This window comes from Hirundo rustica, chromosome 3, assembly GCF_015227805.2.
Source record: "Hirundo rustica isolate bHirRus1 chromosome 3, bHirRus1.pri.v3, whole genome shotgun sequence".
Taxonomy (NCBI): Eukaryota; Metazoa; Chordata; class Aves; order Passeriformes; family Hirundinidae; genus Hirundo; species Hirundo rustica.
Window position 1 is genome coordinate 12492833 of NC_053452.1, and position 22192 is coordinate 12515024.

Below are 22192 nucleotides of genomic sequence, written 5' to 3' on the forward strand. Positions count from 1 at the left end.
CTCCTGGACTGGAAATATGTCCAAATCAATAAGCCAAAGCTTAGGGCAAAAAAGACATGCTCTAGCCCCATTTATTTATCCACTTTTTTGAGGAATGGCACATAATTTACCGGGTTGGAATTACTAAGCCTTTCCAGAGCGACGACTAATGACCGACCAGCTGTGGGAAAGCAATGCCTCCATCCATCTCCCAGGCAAGTCACAAGTCCCCACACCCGCTGGTGACAGCATTGGCGGTGGCCAAGACCCCCACAGTGACAGAATGTGCCTGAGGCCGTCCTTGCCAGGCAGATGGATATGGAAGTGAAGCATGTGGGTCGAGGCACCCACCTAAGGAAATGCTTGTAAATCTCCCCAAAAGGGCGACTGGTGCCCAGATGGCAGTGCCTGCACACCTCGTTTCCACCTGGCCAGCTGGAACCAGGCTGGAGCAATCACTGCTTCAGAGGTGAGCTGAAAGCGATGCTGAACGTGTTACCACAAACACCGAAACTGAGCAACATCTGTGGCCGGGCCTCAGCACTGCAGAACAACAACCTGCGTTACCCAGGGCGTGCGGATGGCACAAGGGACACTGCAGGACGAGGACATGTAGCATCACCCGGGGGCTGAGCCCCAGGGCTAGGAAAGGTGGCAGCACCACATGCTGCTTTCCACAGCAGAGGCTCTACGTGCACCTTGCAGGTGACACTCGCCTGCCAGTGCACCCCATTTGCCAATCCTCTGCATGCTCCACGGGGTCCTGGATTTTCCAGGGCATTAAACCCTATACCCTCTCGGAAAGCTCGGTGGCAGCTGTCATGCTGCTGGTGGGGGGAGGGTGGGAGGGCTCCTGCTGCAGACCAACAGTGTCACTCCGGAGCTGCTGGTGAAGGACAAGGTGGCCCCGGCAGCCCCAGGGGCTAGCACCAGCACTGAGGTGCAGCTCCAGCAGCACATCTGCATGGACACTCATGGGGCCTCCTGTGCACTGCCACCCACGGAAAGGACGCTTCTGACTGCTGAAACAGGAGTACTCAAACCTTTCTGCTTACCGTGAGCCCTGCAAGCAAACATCTTCAGGTGAAACAGGCATGAAGCGGCAGAGCACTGTAAAAATCAAAACCCGGGGTTTGCTGGCTTCCTCTTGGGCAAACCCCTTCCCACCCCGGCTGCTCCAGACATCTCTGAGGGCATCGTGTCCCCAAGCCTGGGCAGCCTTGGGCTGGAAGAGCATTCCCCTTGGCCCAGTCTCACAGATGAGAGATGCTAGGGCGGGAGAGGGTGCCTGAGGAAAGAGCAAACCACAGGCAGGTTTGAAGCAAGCCTTACTGAACCCCAGCTCAGAGGCAGGGCAGGGAGAAGAGCGAGTTTGCACCCAGAGAGCCCAGCTGTGCTCTGCATGCCTGGCCCTGTTGGCTAGCCTGAGCCCCTCAGCCTGAGCCCACGGCTGGGGGGTCCTGGTCAGCCGGGCGGCCACAGCCCGGCTGACAGCTTCCTTCAGCTGCACTTGGCTCTACTCACAGGGGATCTTTCTAGACTGGAACACTGCTGCTCCCCCATTCAGAATGGGAACATCTGTGAAAAGGGATCATTCATAATAAACTTGTGAGTGCCGGGTAGGAAAAAAAAGTCCTTGGACCAGAAAACAGCACGGCCTTTATTTTTCAGTGCAACTGCCTGAGCCCGCAGCAACCTGGTGGGTGGGGCAGGGAGGACTGGGGGTTCAGCTCAGCCCCCTGCACCCCCAGCTCGGCCTGATGCAGTGGGACAGGTCAGCAGCACTGAGGGACACACGGTGGGGCCGTGGCCCCATTCCTTCATCTGCCTCCCTCACAGCCTAACAGGCACAAATCCCCCCATGTGGCAGCAATGCATATAAGTTTTATTACTCCATAAAATATCTGAAACAAAATAAATGGTTTTGTCAAACACTATATCTCTTCAAATAATAATGCACCAGCTTACTGGGAAAAACAACTGACATTCATATTCTACGGCAAAGGTTTATTTCGCCTCCCAGAGGAGAGGGGAACTGGCATTTCAATTCAGAATTCAGATACTGTAGGGGAATACAGTAACTATAGTTCTCAGAGGGTTTGTGCAAATGCCAGCAAAACAAACCCCAAATCAAGTTTATTAGCTGATGGAGATCTCTAACAATCTTACACAGTGACTGATGAAGCTGTCGGGAAATTCCTTTCAACATTAAGTGATTTAAAGCCCCTACAGAAACTTCATTGTCTGTTCCAAGACGGAAAGAGTTCCTCAGTATCCAGGACTGCTCCGACAGCAGCACTGGCGTGGGTGATATTGCCAGCATGTGTTCCTTTCTTCATCTGGAAACGCTACCGGGAATCCTGACATCCCAAGTCCTGTAGAGAACCATAAAGGGAGGAAGTGCAAATGAATTAAGAACTGCAGCCTGTGTCCTAAAGGGCCTGTCTGTATTTTGATGGCAAGGCTGGGCTGTTCGCTTCTGCCCTGAGTGTGCTTCCAGAAATGTCACTCCCCACACGGATCAGCCACTGAACACTCGCAGTCTGCTTGGCATGGACGGGGCAAAGCCCCAGGTTTTGGACGCAGCCGGCTCCCACCAAAGCACCAGGTGCTAGAACCGGGCTGGCTGCGCTGTGGCAGGGCTGAGCTGCTCTCTGAGAAAGCACCAGGACTGGGAAAGTCGCCGGGCTCTGCTCTGGAAGGGGTGATGCCCTTCCTGAGGATGCCTGAGGGGAGGGAGGTGAAGGTGATAGTGAAGGTGAAGGCACAGCCGGTGCCCCCAGAGCATCCACACCAGGCCACCTTCCGCAGAACCATTTTTAAAAGCACAGAAATGCACAGCTCTAATTGCCAGGTTTTTTTGTCATGAACACTCATCACTGGGTCATTTGCATTTTAGCTGCTAAAGTATCAGGGGGACATTATTTAATCAATCACCACAGCTCACAAAGTCCTAAGTGAGAGAATATTTTTTGATTGTCTCTGCTTGTATCTAAACATCTCACAAACCCGCCAGCCAGTTCTTCATTTCAATTAGGGCAATGCTGATCGTTACCTACTAATAAGGACCAATTTTCTGTCACAACTATTTCCTAATTAAATTCAAAACAGAGATTTCTAACCCAGATGGTCAGTGATGCTACAGATTTGTTTAAATTTGGTATCACAGTAACAAACTACTAATTAGGGTTTGTAAATACACCAATTCCCTTATGACTTAGTTGTTAGTAATGCATACAACCAGTTTATTAAAGCACTAATTGTGTCTGGCTTTACTTGGGCCTAACATATAATCCACTTATCACATACTGGTACCAACTCATTTTGAAGAGATTATGAATGAAATCATAAATGAGGTCTCACATCCCTTTCCCGGTACGCTTAATAAAGGTTTGGTGCCATATTTAGATGACGTATTTAGATTTTCTGCCTCTGATGGAGGGCAGCCCTGTAGTGACGCTGGTGTTCCATTCTCCAAAGGCTGTTTAATGAAAAAGGTTTCCACCCCAGCTCCACCGGGCAGCAAATCGTCCCAGCAGCCAAGCTCCTTGAAAGGAGCTCTGGAGTTTCCCAGAGAAAGCACTGGATTGTTTATTTTCCACTGAAGTCAAGCTCAGGCCCTCCATGGGGCCGGGGCTGGCACTGGGGGCTCACGGGTACCCCGTCCCTTTGCCTGGAGACCCTCACAAGCCCTTGTGGGATGGAGGACTCCAAACCTGGATTTCCTCCTGCCCTTGCAGAGGGACAGCCCTCTGGAACAGACCCTGGTTTTTAGGCAAGGCTTTGTTTCGAGGAGCCCAAACAGGCAATACCCCACAGCCGGGGCATTAACGCCCCTCACTGCCGCAGCTTTATCCAGAGTGCACAAACTAGGAAATAAATGATAGATAACTGTGAATTGCAAGGTTATGTAAACATGGAGGGGGTTCCAGAAGAATCCTATTAAACCATAAAAGAAGAGTGTGGATGGTTTACCACATCACTAAGACCCAAGAATGCATTAATAAATAGAAGAATAGATAACGAACCATGGAGTACAAGGCTAAACTATCCGCTATTGTGAGGATCCTGTGACAGTAGAAACAATGAAGGGGAAGAAAAAAGCTTTGTGGGACTGTCACCAGAACCTTGTAGTGTTTCTTTCATAGCCCATTTTTAATGAATTCACAGCACCTATCAGTTATTCTCTGCCCAAATCCCTCATTTTCCTCCCTCTTGAATGCAAATTCCCATGCTGCACTCTGCCTTCACCATGACTTCCGTGGTTAAACTCTGGGTCTCAATGGTCTTTCAGCCACAGCTAGAACAGGTTTCTGCTTTCATATTTCCAAAGGGTTTTCAGGATGGTAACAAAAGTGGGGTTTAATGCAAAGTAGGAGCACCTCTGAGCCTTGCTGCATCCTTTGCTTCTGCTGTGACAGGAGGGTGAATGCTCAGATAGGTCTGATTCAGCTCAGAGTGGCGATGCCCAGACATGCCTGCAACGAAATAAAACAAAAACAAACACATTAAAGCTGCTGCTCCTCTTGCTGTTCTCCAGCCCTCTGCAAATAATGCTGAGAATTGTTGGAGGGGACTTCATATTAATCCAAGAGATAGTACACTCTTTGTAGACACTACTGAGACTCACTAACAGTTTATTTTCACTGTATTGAGGGGGGTTTATCATTAAATAAGGACCTGGGATACATTTACTGTAGATTACTTTTATTTTTATTACAGCATCGTTAGGTACAGAGCACTAAGGAGACAGGGCTGACCATGACACATTCTGCAGTAAAACCCCTCGGTCCTGCCTCCAGCAAAATCTGAAATCCTGATCGATTTCCATGTAAAAAATTGATCAAAGATTTTGTGCTGCCGCAGCTTCACTGACATCTTGCAGGACTACAGCCTCAACAAGGCTGGCAGAGGCAGAAGAGGATCCGTGTTAAAGATGGGGAACGTGGCACAGCACAATGGATGCCAAAAATTTCAGAGTTCTTTTGGTAGTGAACCCCACCTACAGCAGGCCCCCAAGAAGCCTGCACTGGGCCCAGTTTGAGGCTCACACTGGGAACTCCTCCTGCGTCCTTACTCTTCACATCCCCAGAGGATGCTGTAGGTAGGCAGGAGAAGCCAGACAGCTGTTGCCTTTCCTCACTCCAAGAAAAGGGAATTAAAGTGACCCAACTGAACCCCAAGCATCTGGCAGGAATCTCAATTTGCCTTTTTCTGGACTAACCACACTCAAGCTCCCAGCAGCTCTCAGTGCCTATCCCACCTGTGCATCCCTGTGAGCTTCTGGCTGCAGGACAGCCACACCACAGGGTTCCTTATCCTCAGGGATAGGACAGGGGGCCACCTCCCCTCTCCTTCGCTGGGTGCCAGAGGCAAGGCACAGGCAGGGAGGCAGCCATCCTCCCTCCCCTCAGCCTGGAGCCTCTCTCCTGACTACAGAGAAGCGGAGAGCAGGTGGCTGCTCTCCCAGGAACACACTTCAGGCCAGTGAGGAGTACAGCCGAGTACTCAACGGACTCTGGAAATAAGTGGAAGTCAAATAAGTTTGCCACTCTTTGTCCTCCTTTCAATATCTAGCTTTGATCAAAATCCTTGGATACTCAAGTGGTTGTTGACTTAATGTAGTAATGAGACATAGCCTTAAGTGAGGCCATTTTCGTGCCCATTCAGGCTCTCTGAGAGCAAGGGATGCAAGAGGAAAAGCCTCTCCTGGTCTCTGGGAGCTGCAGTAGAGCCCAGAGCAGAGGCTTGGCCCCGGCTTCCAGGAGAGGAGCCTGGTAGCCACATCTACACAAGGCACACTTATCCTTTTTGTGCAACAGAGCCTCGTTGGCACAGTGCTGGGCAACACCAAGAAATCCACTGAAAATCCCTCTACAGAAAGCTGCAGCAGGTGGCCAACTCCAGCAGGGCCTAGACACCAGACACCATTGTCTCCTCCTGGAAACCACTGGGGAAGAGAGTGGCACCATCCCGAGGACATGGACTGGATGATCTTCAAGGCCCTTTCCAACCTAAAGAGTTCTGGATTCCCTAGGCAGGCTATTGACCTGAGCAAGGCAGGAGGGAGGGAAGAGCCCAGGAGCCCTGAGAAAAGTAAAAATTCTCCAAGTGACTGGGAGTGGCTCAGCCAACTAGGATTTTAATTCCCCTCGTTATGCACAGCCAGTCAATAAATTCTGTACCAAGCAGCTGCTCTAATTCTTAAGCCCATTAAGCCCTACATCTGATAGGCAGGCAGGAGGGGCTGCCGGGGGACACAGACGGCACTCCTCGAGATATGAAACATTTCCTCTTGTGCATCTGGGTCACCCCAGCCAGCCCTACTCCGAACGGGTATTTTATGGAGGCGGCGAGTAAGAATTTATATAAATATCCTGCCAGAGACACACACCCCACATATGGAGAGAATAAAGAGGTGACTAGATGAGATGCACTGAGCACCTGCAACAGAGGTGATGCACTGTGCACCAGCACTCTCATGCAACAGAGCAGGAGAGCAGAGCTGGAGAGGAGCTGGAGGGGAGAGTCTGGGATGGAGCAACGGGATTTGGGTGTCTGAAACAGAGGGAGATGATCCCAAAGAGCTGGGCAAGCAGCCAAGGGGGATGAAAAGCAGGATCAGAGATGCAGGGAAGAAGAAAACTCCTGGAGCAGTACGGCAAGCCCAAAGAGGTCTGGTTCTGAGGCAGGAGGAACCCAGGAGCCACAACAACAGTTCCTGGAGTGAAGGGGCAGATGGCTGGAGCAGAGGTATCCCCTCTACTGCAGAGATGAAAGGCAGAAGGGAAAAGGAAATACACTGGGAGTGGAAAAACCTTTGGCAGCCAAGACTGTTTTGCTTGTTAATTGGCAACAAGCTAACACATTACTACAAAGTTATTGGATGGTCAGGAAAAACACTGGCAGCGGAACAATTCGCATTCCTTTGGAGACTGAACAGAGCCTGCTCTAGGAGCGCTGCCTCTGCCCACCCACATCCAGGATCTGAGAACCCCAAGGCCTCGAAGGCAGGCAGAACACGAACAGGGATTAAAAACCATCTCACCTTCAGCTGAGCCCTCGCTCATCTCAGATTAGTGTGAAAGATTAATTGCAGGACACGTGCATCCAGCCAAAATTAATTCTCTTTTCATCCCTTAGACACAAATTTGAAAATAAGCTGCCCACTGCACAGCAGGCCTACAAGGGGCTGCTCTCCCTGTCAGCTCCACAGGGCCCTGACAAGAGAGCAGTGACAAGTCCTTAAGCCTTGGTCAAGGCAAGGGGCACAAATGAAAGTTTGCTCATTTCTGAGAATGCACTGGCTGCAAAGAGCCCACTCCTCTAATCCTATCTAGCCTCAAAATGTAATTTCCTCACCTGGAAGGCTGGCTGGAACCATTCATGTCTCAACCCCAGCCAAAGTCCAATCTTTCTCCAAAGGCTGTTCCTGGCCTGGAAGCCAAACATGGGTTTATTGTCAGGAATCAAACGGAGCCACTGTCACATGCTGGGAGTTCTGTCTCTCAAAGCCCAGCACACGGCTCCTGCAGGACAGAGACGTAGCACTGCCCAAAATCCCAGCGCCAGGCTGTGGGCTGGGGGCTGGCCAGGGACAGCAAAGCCCCCAGGACTTCCCCCTGCTGCCCTCTCAGCTCCCCATTCCTGACAACAGCCAAGGGGAGACACAGCAAAGCTCTGGACAGCTGCTGGACCACCACTATCAGCAGTGACCTCCACTGATCTCAAATGGAAGGATATTTCGCTTCTCCCTGGACTTCCCAGAAGCTGGAAGGTTGATGCACTTTGGTTTGGATTCAAAATCTTCTTCCAGGAAGGAGCTTATGGGTTCAAAAGCTCCAGTATTAGGAAGAAATTCTTCCCTGTGAGGGTGATGAGGCAGTGGCACGGTTTTCCCAGGGAAGCTCCATGTGTTTATTTCAACTCCTGCAAACAGCACTAATAAGTTTGCTAATAATGGCACAGATCAGTGGCTGCTGCTGGTAAATTAATTAGAAACAGCATCACTGTGCTCTGATTAGTTGCCATCCTTCTACCTTGTAATTTTGTCACCAGCTCATGTTTCAAACACCACTAGAAGCCCACTTGAACAAGCCCATCCAGAAGGGGGGACCTGCAGTGCTGGGCACATGCTCAGAATTGAGAGAAAACGGCTTTAAAACCTTCAGAGCTTGTCAAGGCCAGTTTATTCAAGGTAATTAATCTGAGGTGTTAAGAGCATTATGTATTTCCTGCACAAACCAGCTGACAACATGACACTGCTGCAGAAGCATCTCAGTGTAGATGAAACAAGACCCCAAGAACACGAGGCTCAGGGATCAGCCTTTCCCCTCCCAAAGCGCATCTTCAGCTGGAAATTCATGATTACATGAACTGGTTTCTCTCCCTTTCCTGCCGGGGTTTGAACTCAAGGCTCTCTGTTTCCTCGCAACTGTGAGCACCAGGAATTAAGTGAAAGTTTAAGTCCAAAGATCACTGAACACTCCAAATCCAAGGAATGCACCTCAAAGGCCAGTGTCTGCAGTGACAGGAGCTAATATTCCAGATCTAGAACTGCAGCCCTTACGAGCTCTGTGGCAGCAACACAGATGGGAGCACAGAAATCTTTCAATCACTTCTGATTACTCAAGTTAATAATTTAGTAGGAAATGGGGTTCCTGGGGGTCATTAGTATTAATTATTCTGCAATGCCCCACCCCTGGGGAGAGACTGAAGATGATGTGACATACTCAGCAATGCACTGATGTACCTGTTTGTCCACTGTCCACCTGCAGCAGAGAGAATGTTAATTGACTGGAACCAAAACACCCTTCTGAGGTTCTTGGGGAACAGCCAGCAAACCTGGCTAGGATAGTTCAGATGCTCGCTTGTACTCGTGGTGCAATCCTCGGGCCCTGCTACATCAAATGGAGATCAAAAGCAACAATAGTCAGTAATCAAGGATATCTGCGTAATAGTTTTCCTGAAGGATGTTTGTGCAGGTGAGCGAGGAGTAAAGCATTGTTTCATGAAATGGTAATTTCCTTGAATCTCAGAGAAAGAATCTCATTCGTTCACCGGGGTATAATTCAATTAAAGGAGAGAACCCTACGCCAGGGAATGAAATCTATCAGTTTGACTGCAATGCTGCAAATCATACCAAGCAAGAAAATGGCATTTGGTCCTGACATCATGATTTATTTCCTACTCAGTATCTTATAATTCTTACAAGATAAGCCAAGACAAGAAATTATCACATGTGTGTGGGGGTTGTGCCTGATCCTCTTTATTTTCCCTTCCCAACTGCAGGACTCTGTTTCGGCCTTATCTTTGAAGAGACCAGTAAAATAAATGGAAATATTTTACAGAGGCCGAGCAGCTCTTGCTCTGCACCCATGGCTGGCTCAGGCATCTCCAGCATCCAGCCATGTCCAGCATGGGACCAGTGAGCCCCGTGGCTTCTCTTCCCCCACCCCACTCTCCGAAGCCCACAACACTTTTTCCTCAGGAGGGCAGAGAGGAAGGAACACTCTGCTCCACGGAGAAGTCTCCTTTCTCCCGCCATAGGGTGAGTCCCCAGCGGCTGGGGAGTGACAGGGGAAGGCTGTCAGTCGTCCTGCCTGGATGAGGCCCCAGCATGGGGCCCTGCCAAGGGGAGGCTCTCTGTCTGCCAGCCTGGGGACACTGCCCGTGCCCCGACCCTGCCCAGCCCACCTCACCTGCCCACATTCTTCTCCTCTCCCTTGGCACCAGCCTGTGAGGTACCTCAGCTCACCTCCTCGGCCACCAGCAGGAATGTGCTGTGGTGCTGCTGCCCTCCTTGGTGAGGGTGTCAGGAACCCCTCGCCCACAATCTGTGAATTCATTGTCTGCCCAAAGCAGCTCAGCTCTTGGGCTGCTCATGTCACAGCTGCCCTTTGCATGGCACCAGGGGTAAGCTGTGGGCAGCATTACCAGGCACACTTGGCTTCCTTCAGAAACACTTTTTTAGCTAATTGACCCTCCTTCTCCTAACTTGCTTTCAGGATCTTAAAATCTTCACCCTCTCACCATCAGAGGAGCATCTTTTCCTCTCCTTGCCCACACTCCAAATTCCCAAGCACAGGTAAACAGACATTCAATCCAGCCCATCAGCAGGCAAGGAAAACTAAGTAAAGTATTTGTAGCACTGCTGGATGGTATTGCAATCCTGTGGAATTGGATCAGAAAGCTGTCTGGCCAAAAATAAGTGGTATTTCAATTTATCATATTTTTCTTTTATGCAGTTTACCCCTTTACCACCACTCCCCATAACACCTCTATCACAAAAATGTCCCTACTCCACGGAAGTCTCTTCTCAGAGACCTTCCTGAAGGGCTGTGTGTCCACACAAATTTGACCTCTTGGTGAAGGCTGTTTTCTCCCAAGTGCCCTAATGAGTTTGTTAACAATGCCTCCAGCTGTGCTGGGGGTGGGCAGCCAGGCTGGGGACACTGCAGCAGAGAACAAGCCAGCCCAGTGTGAGGAATCAGAGGAATAGATGGGTGACAGTCACCTTGTGTTTTGTACTTCACCTGTTACCTGTCCATGCTTTTCCCTCTGGGAGACATGGCTGCACCAAGTCACTCCAAGTTTTACCCCTGAATCAAAAGTTAATCTGAGTTTGGAAGCAAAAGCAGTGCTGTTTGTCCTTGCACGCCAAGGATTATGACTATCGAAAGTGTTCCTCATTATCGGCTTGTCACCGTCTCTGCTTTAATCTCCACCTCCCCTCTGCTCCCTGCCTCCCTCCTGCTGGCTCCCACCAGGCCAGTGGGATGCTCTGGGCGAGCTCTACTGGGCAGCCCATGGCCCCTTCAGCTCCCAAACAAGATCATCACCTCCCTCCAGAGAAAAAAACTCCCACCAAAAATAATTCCAATATCCAAACCCTGTTACTAACTGCTCTTTGACACAAATGGCCTCAGCAGCCCCAGTACATCCCAGTGCTGTGGGTCAGGCATGTTGTGCCTCCAAACACCTTTCTGGAACCCAGGTTTTCCTTTCCACAGAATTTATTGTGTTTATCTGCTGACAGAATAAGGCAAAACATGCAAACAGCCATTTTTAAGACACCCTGAGCATTTCGGGAGCTGGGGCACCGATGTCACACACGCTAACAGCCGGTGACAACCCAGTGCTGTCACATTAGTCAGCGCTGCAGCAGATGAGCATTATTTGCCCATCAGCCCTGAAAGCCATCGCCATGACCTGGGAAAGAGTCGTGAGACACGGAACACATGGCTTGGATGGAATCACACTGAGCATCATTACCAGAGTGAAAACCAGCTCATTTTTAAAGCCATCAGAGGCGGAATTCAGCATTATCTCCTGGCCAGCACAAGGAAATCTTGGTGCAGCCATTATCTGAGAGCAAACTGGTTCTGTAGTTTGCAAAATTAATAGTATTTAGCCCGCTAGTTTCCGTAGTAACCAGCCCACCATCCCTCCCTGCCTGCCCGTGGCAAGGTCTCTCAAGCATTTCACATAGTACTTATCCATTTTCTTGCTCTCACCTCGCTCTCACCTTTACTTTCAGCGCAGAATGCAACACAATCCACCACCACTAAAGACTAGGCTGAGAGTCAGATTAAAATTATCCCTGTTTGCCCTGACCTCTTTTCTCTGCAGGTGAGAGTGTCCCCATTCAGCAGCTAAATGAAGCAGAAATGATGGAGTGTTTGTTTTCCCTGACTTTTCCTCAGCTTGCCAGTAAATTTACAGCCACGAATATGAAGTGTTAATTTAATGTTCCCACTGAGTATCTCATTGTCAACAAAGGCTTCAAACCCTACGAGAGGAAAAGGTTAGCTCATGCAGAAAATGACCCTTATGGCTTGATTGTCTTCTGGTCCAGACTCGCAGTGAGCAGAAAGCGGAGGGCTTTGACTCGCAGCTTAATGCATTTGATGGCGATAAATGGGAGCTCTCTGCCTCGGTGTGGGGATGGAATCACCTGTAATGCTCACTTATTTGTCCATGCAGACAATCTCCGCAGCCCCAAAGGGAAGCAGCCTTGTCGCACCCCTGTCCCCCGCCAAACTAATTTGACAGAACTGCAAAGTTAAACCCTTCATTATCCTCCAACTTCAGTGGAAGGGGCTTGCTGGCTGCAGATTACAACAGGACATTAGTAGTGGCATGAAGCATGAAATTGCTTTTTTCACCTGGTGCTTCAAAACTTTAAGGCCTTGGCTCTGGTGACGCACAAAAAAAAAGTTCTTCCAGGGAGGAGAAATCAAGGAAGGAAGGAAGGATGGAAGGAAAAAAAAAAATTAAGGTTTAAATAATCAAAAGCCTCCATGGGCTTTCTGTAGCAGAATTATACAAGCAGAAACCTTCACTACCAGCACATTTAGTTGCTTTGTCTGGCAAAAGGAGCTTAATACTCACTCTAAGTGACATTTACAGAACTAATTTGCAGACTGGTGGGAGCACGAGCAAGCATATGCTTTGTGCTACGCTAACCCTGCTTGGGATCTTTAGGAGAAAAAAGAAACCTGATGGTGGTGTGGAACAGGATACAACAATTCAAAAGAAACTCAAATACCCAATTTTACTTTTCTTACAGCTAAAACTAAACCCGGAAGCAAGATGGAGATTATGGCACATGCTAATGCACACATGGTGGAACTATTCACTGGAAAATCAAGGAAAACCCTCTATTAGCAGCCAAAATGTTCAAAAACATAAACATTCCAACCCCAGCCAGAAGCTATTGACTCAACTCCCACAAAAATACCTTCCCATAAGCTTTTCTGAAAGCCCAGTACCAGATGAGATTAATTTGGGTGAAACCCTTTTTTGCACTGCTGGCATTTGGACTTCCAAAGCCTATTTGGAGTCAGAGGTATAGGTAGAAGAAAATGTCACCAACTGGCCCAGCAGTTTGCAGCCCATCTCTCAGTGCTTCCCAAGGCAGACAGGGATTTTAGAGGTCACAGCTGAAGCCCTGGAATTTCATCAAGGACCTAAATTACACAAATGAGTCTCTAACTCATCTGGCTGGCTGTGCACCTCTGGGAAGCAGCCCCTCACATCCCACATGACCACCACTAAAATCACAGCCCCAGGAAAGCCAGGACACAGGGGAAGCTGATGGGGCTTATAGGGACACATCAGTATTCACAAGGTAATGGTGGGAATTGAATTCCACAAGCACCGTTCAACTGCATTTCCTTCAGCAAGAAACAGAAGCAGGTCTTGGTGTGCCATTGTGTGCCTGCAAGGAGTAGGAGTGTTTGCAGAGAGGCGGCTGCTCCCAGGCCTGAATGTTTTATTCGGCATGCGCCGAGCCATGTGCAGCCACACCGAGCTGGAGCTCTGCGAGCTGCTCCCAGCCACACTGCCTTTGGGAGCCATTTGCTGGTCACATTGTCAGTTAACAGGAGTCATTTTGAAAGCAGCAATTCAGTCTCTACAGTCCTTTCCTAACAGCATTTTCAGCCTGCAATTTAGATGATAGGAAAATTACAACCCTGCTGCACTATATTATGTGATATAAATGTTATTGTAATTAAGCCAATGAGGAGAAATCACAGAAAACAAAGATTTGTCATTGCTGCCTTCTCCTTGTTCTCTCCCCAGAAGTTAAGCAGTTATGGAAGGGCAGTGCAGGGGAAGAAGCATTTCCATGAGCTGGAGGAGCTGCAGGAGCATGGGAGCAGCACAGATCCCTGGGGACACGCTGGGATTCCAGCCAGGTCCCTTACAAGTGATTTGCCTATGGCACACACAAGGGAGAACTCCTCTGAGGAGCAAGGTACAGCCAAAAGCAGTCCAGGTATACAGGCATCCTTCTGGTGATGGAATAGGACATGTTAGGGCACTCTGGAGCGGATCTCCTGCCAGCTATGCCGGGGATCTTAATTCCTTATATCCTCAGCACCCACCCATAGTTTTCTTCTCCCAGCCCAAGCTCCAAACACCTCCGGAGCATTTTGATGTATCTGGAAGACATCAGCCCAGGTAGCATGGCATCACCTCCCTGTGCAGAGCAGGAAAATGGCATTATAGGATACATGCCCTGTGGGTGAGCCAGCCCCCAGTTCCAGTGTCACCTACAGGCAGTGCTGCTGTGTGGGGACAAAGCCTGTCTGGGACACCCGGCCAGCTCTCCAAACACCTGGCACCCTCTATCTGAAACCTCAACCAGGCGCCAAGCAAATGTTTACTGACCAGAAGCACTAGCCACAGTAAACTACTTCAATTTCACTGTTTCTGAAGAGGGAAAAAATAAAGAAAAAAAAGAAGTCCTAGCACTCTTCATTTACTCCAAGGTGCTGTAACCAGGTAGAAGCTTGTCTTTTATATGCTGAACTGTGTCCATGAAAACACATTATCTTTAAGTGGGCACTGGAGGAAGCACAGTCAACATTGACTTCTTCATGCCACCGCTAACACTGGATACTTCAATCATTTGAAGGTTTAAGTGGAGATTAGCAGAGACCTCACCTGCATCTCTCTCTGGCAGTTCAGCATGTTTTGGGCATGCTCTGCAGCAGCAAAGCTCCTGAAAGGCAAAGTTCCGAGGAAGCCCTGCAATCTGCAGAACAAGGTCTCTGTCACAGCCCCCACCCTGGACAAAATCAGAGCCCAGAGAGGCATGTGCCAGATCCCACTGCTCAGGCAGCTCCCAGAGGGTGCCCAGCTCTTCCCCACTCAGCTGCAGATCCCAAGTCCAGCCAGCACCTCAGCAGAAATCCTGATTCCTCAGCAGTGAACAAGCTCAAATGCTTTAAGAAATATCCCAATCAACTCTGCCACGCAAGAGGCTTGAGAAGCAAGACAGCTATTTCTTCCTTTTGTTCTTTTTATTTTGGGCTCCCAGGCCTGGGCACTGGAGGATTGCAGAAACTGCCAACAGCATGTTGCTTCTTTGAACATCCCTTTGAACATCAGAAAGCTGTGGAAAGCACCAGCTCGCATTATTTTGGGTGGGAGGTCTCCAGTCCTCCAGGAGATGGAGCGAGTCCCTTGCTGGCAGAGAAGCCAGAGCAGGGCGCACGGCTCAGGCCCTACTGGCTGGACACTCCCCAGCCCTGTGGAGGCTCTCCTGGTCGTGCCCCGGCAGCAAAGGGACTGGCAGCCGCATGTCCCTAATGGCTGGCTGTGATGTGCTGCCACGTCCAGCTGATTAGCTGTGGGCAATCTGAAATGTCAAACCATTATCTGCGCCAGCCACCGCCACCGGCGCACAACGCCCTCCTAATCATGGCCTTACTGCTGGTAAGTGGGAAAGGTGATGCTTAAAACACAGAGCGGAAATCAGCCTGAATTACTGAAACAAACCAGCAAACCATTGTTCCTGTCAGCCTTTCTGAGGTGGGCCTTTCCTGGCTGGCAGAGGATCGTGTCCTCACAAGGCAATTTGCAAGATCCTAACTGAGATTAAGGACATTAAAAGCCTCCTGTCCCACCCCTACACCCAGGTACCTGCATGCCTGCCCTGCTATGGGTCCGTAACCTCTGCACTCCCATCCCCATCCAGGGGTGAGAGTGTCTGAGAGGAAAATCCTGCTGAGGGCAAGGGGGATGGAGCTCTTCACAGCACCTGCAGCCCACATTCACTGGAATAAGCACCTCCTTGTGCAGGGCAGGGGCAATCAGCTCTTCTTCACATCATTTGCTTCCAGAACACAGCTCCTGTCCACATGTGTTTTCACTCCAGCACTCTGGAATGGGCAGCCTGAAAACACTCCTGGCCAAAACCTGACCCAAATGATGCTGCATTCAGCTACCGTCATGATTGCCACTTCTTACAATTTCTTGGGAAAACATTAATTTGAAACATTTCTATCCTCCACACCAGTGCCACAGCAGGGAATAATCGCCCCATTTCAAGCTCAGAGCAAGACTCAGATAGAGGGAAAAATTAAACTAGGATAAGAGCAAGAAACTGTTAAATGTCAAAAATATTATACTGCCAGTTCAACAACAAAGTCTGGAGGAGATAAGTCTGTGTGTGTACTAACATTATATAAAAAAGTGATTATTCAGTCCTGGGAACAGAGCTATTGATTCCAGTAACAAAGGGCACTATATACACTGCAGTGGGTTTGCTCTTTTTAGCCTGGGAAAATTGATTTTCTTAAACTTTCCCTTGAACCTGCAGTAGGGTTTAATCTGAACCTAAAGGAGCCTTTTAAGAACTCCCATAAATTAAAATTATATCTCTTCATTTGGCACATTTTGGGTTCCTGCTGTTCTGGCAGAAACATGAGAAACGCTGGAGAAAGAGGTGGGAGGAAGTGGTAATGTAATTTTGTAACAACGTCCCCGCAAACGCTTGTTTCCACCCATTAGAAATAACAAGTAAACATGGAAACGTTTGTTTTTACACATTAGAAATAACATGTAAACATTGAAAAATAAACATTGACATGTTTGTTTGCATACATTAGAAATAACATGTAAACATCTAGACATTTGTTGCCATACATTAGAAACAACATGTAAGCATTGAAAGTGACATGAAGCAAAACATAAGACAGCTTAGTGTTACTGCGAGACTTAAAAGGCTGAAATGTAGCAGGGGAAGAGAAACATGAAGGCTGTAGGAGTCCAGGAGGCACATGGAGGCAGCACCCATGGAGAGGCTCAGGCATTCAGACTGTGTGCCTGGACCGCCCAAGGCTGGCAGGGGACAGTCACCTTTGGATCCACTCACAGGTAAAGGGAGGTGGTACCCAGCCTGGCCACACCCAGACACCTGTTTTCTATTGCAGGGTGCCTGAGGACCCAGGCAGGTGCAAGGCCCTCACAAAGTCCACCTTGGAGTCACTGGGTGAGTGTGTGACCCCTCACACTGCCCACTTTGGTGTCACTGGCCCCATGGAGGAGGTGTCATCCCCGGGACCCAGCCAGCCCCCCAGCACCAGCCCCTGCCCACATGTGGTGTGCCCGCAGGCTGTTTACAGCTCCTGCACACTTTTGTGGCCCCACTGAAAACCCGCAGTGTGCAGCATACCACTGTACTGTTTTACCACAAACACATACACTGTTGTTTTCCCCCTCAGTGAGGCAGTAAATTACCTTTTATTCAAACAATTCCTAAAACAAAACCAAAAACCAGCCCCTGGTCAGATGTGCGCACGGCGAGGCAGGGTTTGTTATTTAAGCAACAGCCAGGCTGTGTGCTATGCAAACAAACCCCACACTCTGTTCTCCCAACCTCCTGCTGACTTTGCAACTAATTTTGTTAGCGAGGAGAACACACTGTGCGACATCAATGCAGCAAAGAGCCCGGAGTCGTTTGTTCATAACTTTGTAACAAACACTGATCAATCGATTTTTGCCTGCATGTGGAGGGAAAAGCCCACAAACAAAACAAAACACATATGGGGAGATTTTTTTTTTTAATAGCACAAAGGGCAATTAGGCACCCAACCTTCCAGTGAAATCAGATTCCTTACGGTCCTCTGTGCTTTCAAGTCTTCCCCTTATGTTCAACGGAAGCAAAATCTACTGTCAAACCTCCAAAGGAGGAAACAAATCAGCTGCAACCAAGAGATGGTTGGTGGGCCTGGTGCAGCATTTCTGAATGCACCAGAACAAGGACAGGTGAAGGCTCCTGACAAAGTGCAGGATACCCTATTCCACTTGTACAGTCTTTTGTACCACTTGTACAGTCTTTTGTACCAGATCAATACAGAACCAGCAAAACAGAGAAAGCACTAATTAGGTATCAGAAATAACTAAGTGCTGTGTAAACAGTGCAACATGAGCGTATTTACCCAAGCCCAGTCCTCCAGCTGTGCACCACAGCAGCACAGAGGGACTTTCCAGCCCCTCACCTGGCCAGGCAGGACAGGTGGCACAGCTGATCCAACCTGCATGCCCTGTGCTGCAAATGTGCCCTGTGGTGCGTGGAACAAGCTGCTCCCTGAGCAGGCTCCCAGCCACTGGCACTGTGGTTCTGCTCAAAGGCAGCTCCTGGGCACGTTTGATCACAGGTCTAGGCAAAACTTGATCTGAGCATGTTTCAGCCAAGCTCCAGCCCTCAGCCTGGACATTTCATCTCTATGCCCAGCACCGCTGCCTGGCCCTGGGCAGGGTCCCCGGGATCCTGACTGCCCTTTCCCCAACGTGTTCCTCAGCACTGTGGGATCAGCAGCCTCCCACCCCTCTCTTGCACAGCAGGACTGTCCTACAGCCTTGGGATGCTGCAAAGATACAAACCCATCTGGAAGGAGAACTCCCGCAGAAGGGATGCTGGGCCTGGAAAACCAAACAGCTCTGACACTGCAGGACCCAGGGAAAGCACCCCGTGCCCACAAGAGGCCAGGGCTGACAGACACAGCTCCAGGGAAAGCAGCATTTTTATTTCAGATACAACAGCAGTCAATGGAGAAGGAAGAAGAAGCACAACTTCCAAAGTTTACTCTTGCAGCCTAACTAACAGCTCACAACAATACTTCCTTAGCAAGCAGCTGTGACCTCACTTTTTCTTTGGAAATAGCCCTGAGGTTTCACTGACACAGACGATCACCTGCTCATTAGCAGGTCCCTGATCGGGGAAATGTCACCGGGTGATTTCAGAACTATCAGCACGGGGCTGCTCCCCGTGCCCAGCACATGTCTTGGGGAAGGCGGCTGCCCAGACTGTGTCCCTCCTGCAGCCGGTGATATTTAATCGGTCCCAGGGAGCTGCTGAGCCAGAGAGCCCCTGGCTGTCAATCTCCCACTCTGCATCTCTGGGGGCTGTGAGAGCCCCTCACAGCAGCACCCTCTCCCAGCCCTGCCCCTCTGCCCACCTGATTCCACATAAACGACTGCTCCCCTCTGCTCTGCCACCAGTCCTGCAGCCACTCTGCCTGGAGCTGTGTGAGAGCAGGTGATGGCACCAGGGGAGAGTAGGATTTTAAAGTTGCCTTTGATAAAATGAGTTCGCCTAATAGTTCTGAACATTTATTCACTTATAAATACTTACAATTTTTATAAAACAGCATAGCCTACGAGACTTCTAGTAATGGCTGACAAGAGAAAACAGGAATGTTTTCCACAGATTGACAAGACGAATACTTGTATCCTGCTGTGCTCACAGGCTCAGGTGCTCAGCCCCAGTGAAGCAGCCTCTCCCCAGGGCTGGCAGAGGCTGTTGTGGATCTCACAGGCTGAGGAGCCAGTCAATGGGGCGCAGAGCACCACCATTCATCCTGGCTGAGGGGTTTGGGAGCCTTCTCCTCTGCCTGCACTGCTCCGGGCCATGGCTGCAGACAGAGACGGCACAGTCCGGCCGGCATCTGGTCTGCATCCAGCCAGCGCTGCGGCTGCACAAGCTGCATTCTGCCTTGCTGCTATTTACTCACAGCTACAGATGTTGACATAACAAAGAGCTACAGACAGATGGACAGAAGGGCAGCAGTGTTGCGGCACAGACACTGCAGGCTCTATTCTTCAGGAAAGAGCCTCTGACTTCCCCACCCAGCCCTGAGATTCCTTTGGAAATCATCTGGGCTGGTGAAGCTTGCTTTCCTCTTGTGGGACAAAACTGTTGTAAGAGAACATCAGCTTTGCTCTTTGTCCCTATGTTGAACGGAACCCTTATCAACTCACAGAAAAGGCAACTGTTTTAAATCAAGGGGCTGAAAGCTCGGGGATGCACTGGCAGTGTGCACCTTCTGGTTGCCCCTTCAGGAGCCACACAGGGAAAATCCTGGCTTTGCACTTTGTAGAAAGCCAAAATTAAAAGGATTACTTGTTCCACAGGAAAAAACCCAAAAAAACCCAGAAAAACTCCACCTAAATGCTTTTTGGGACATACCACCTTGCATTTCAAAGCCTTGCAACTACACACAAAAATGTTCAAACAGCAAAATGAAAACATTTTTAACACCACAGGAGAGTGGTCAGAGGGGCAGAGCCATCTGCAGAAGACAGCCAGAGCTGGGTGTGGGAGATATGCCGGCAAGGCTGTGCAGCGTGGCCCAGAGGTCTGCACAGACTGTGCTCGGTGCTGCTCTGAGGTGTTCAGTCCTGCTCTCCTCCTGGCCAGGATGTGCTGCAATGTCCTGAGAGCCCTGCCGGCCTCGTGCTGCCAGTGACAGAGATGCAGGCACTGACCCACACTCCAAGTCCATCTGGGAAGGCCACGGCCCTACGCCAAGCCCTGCAGGTCCAGGGCACCACTGTACTCACATGCCATGTCCCCTTACATGCCATGTCCCCATAGGCAGCCCGTGACCTCTCAGATGCCTCAAGCACTGTGCAAGCTGGAGAAAGGATTCAAGTTTTTAAACAGTTGCTTTTTTAAGCTTCTGGTGTGAATCAAAGTTCAGATCATTCACAACTGGTAAGAAAAGATATTATTGCCTGGAACCATGCCCAGAAAAACTCAAAGCCTATCTTCCTCCTGGCCTGTGCTGTCTGCCAGCTCCCAGCACTCTGCCATGATGCCATCTGGTGCTTACAGGCAGAACAGTCAGGGCTTCCCCTGGGCAGAGTTTGGGAGACGTTCGGGGGGAATCAACAGTCCCCAGGCATTAACTCACAGCATTTGTTCTGCTGGAAGATTAACATTGCCCTTGCATGTCTGAATGCCTCAGACTGGGCTGTGAGGAGAACGTGGGTAACACACGAGGTAGTCACACTCGATTTTGTTGCTGCCTCCCCTGGATGGGGATTTGCAGTGTTGCTCTGCAGATATCCCTGCTGCTAGAGAGCTGTCCTGGCACAGCATGCGGCCCCAGAGTGGCCTCCCATCCCACAGCCACACACCAGTGGTCCTGAAGGGGCTGTAAAGAGCCTTTCTGAAGAGCAAATAAATGAGTTGACTTCATAAAGAAAAGCAGGGAGCCAAGCATCCTCCTTCCCTCAGAGAAATGAGACTGATTATGAGGTAGGTGTGCTTTGGAGGAGCTGACAGCAGAGGCTTTGTGCAGGGTATTCCTCAGGTTGTGACTGGTGCAGGGGGTAGCTGGAGGGCAGCAGACCCTGTGCCAGACAGTGGCCATGGGTGAGCTGCTCTGACTGGCCCTGTCATTCCCCGGGGCCCCCCCAGGATCCCAGCACCACACAGGTCCCTTCCCTGTACTGGGTGCTGCAGCAGCACAGCTGCGGACACACCGGTTCTGGGAGAACCCAGAATTCCCTTAGATTTAGCCTGCTTTGCCATCTCCAAAGCAATACAACAGGAAAAAAACTCGGCACCCTTTTGGAGGAAACATCTTGCAGGACGATGTTTCCCGGCATTCCCGGGGATCATCCAGACCGCACACTCGATTTACACTGGATAAAACCAGTTTGTCCCCATCACCAGTACACTACTGCTTGGACAGCACACCAGTAGGTTCTGCTGTACCCCAGAAATGCACTCCTTCCTTCATCATGCTCTGCAAACATTTCCCACCACCAGCCAGGGAAAGTGGAGGAGAGGGGTGGCTGGGTCAGAAGCTGGAGAGCTCCCGCCCTGAGTGTCAGCAATGCTGGATGCACAGAAACCAAAACAGATCCCCAGGGAGGAAAGGGGAAACACGAGGCAAGATTTTTTCCAAACAATCCACAGGGAGCATCTGAGCCTAAAGCAAACACACAAACTTACTGAGGATATCCACCAGCACAAAACAATGGAGGAGATGTTTACCCCTACAGCTTTTTTTTTTTTTTTTTTTTCAGTCCCAGGAACCCAAATGTACATTTTTAAAATGTAACAGTGCTTGAAATCCTGCCGCAGCTCCTGTGGAAGGCCAAGTGTCCATCCAGCCACATCTCAGGGCTGAGTGACTGATCCCTGAGAAATGCCGGGCAGCTTTATTTCCTGGTGCACATTGCCACCTCGTGGCTTTCCTCCGGCTTCCAGAAGAGGCTGCAGGAGTCAGAGCTGCAGCCAGTGCACATGGAAGTTGTTTGGAAATACTTCCATTTGTTCGATCACAACCTGCAGACGCAGAATGACTAGGTTCTAAAATAACACTGTTGATGGTTATAGACCTCAGCCTCGGCAGCTTTAATTCCATACCAATGTTTTCCCTGGTTCCAGTTTTATTGTCTGACATTATGAGAGATAAAATCAGGCAACTAAAGAATTTTACATAGAAAAATTATAAATAATTAATTTAAACCCCTAGCAACTGCATCTTCCTCATTTCTCCTGTTCCTCTGCTAATCTCTGGGGAAGTTAAACAGGTGTGTTAGCTGCCTAATTATTTGTTTGCAGAGGAGGTTGACACTGGTTTACAGAGTACAGACAACCATGTAATTCCTTTGTAGCTAC

General features: G+C 49.7%; 1 long non-coding RNA gene across 1 annotated transcript in view; it reads right to left on the minus strand.

The window, feature by feature from the left end:
- Positions 1-1850: 1850 nt before the first annotated feature.
- Positions 1851-22192, minus strand: part of LOC120750516 (uncharacterized) — a 31501-nt gene continuing 11159 nt past the window's right edge. Inside the window, exons 2-3 of the long non-coding RNA XR_005700027.1 lie at positions 4362-4457; positions 1851-2354 (exon numbers count right to left, since the gene is read on the minus strand). This is a non-coding gene — a long non-coding RNA (uncharacterized LOC120750516). The remainder of the gene's footprint in view (positions 2355-4361; positions 4458-22192) is intronic.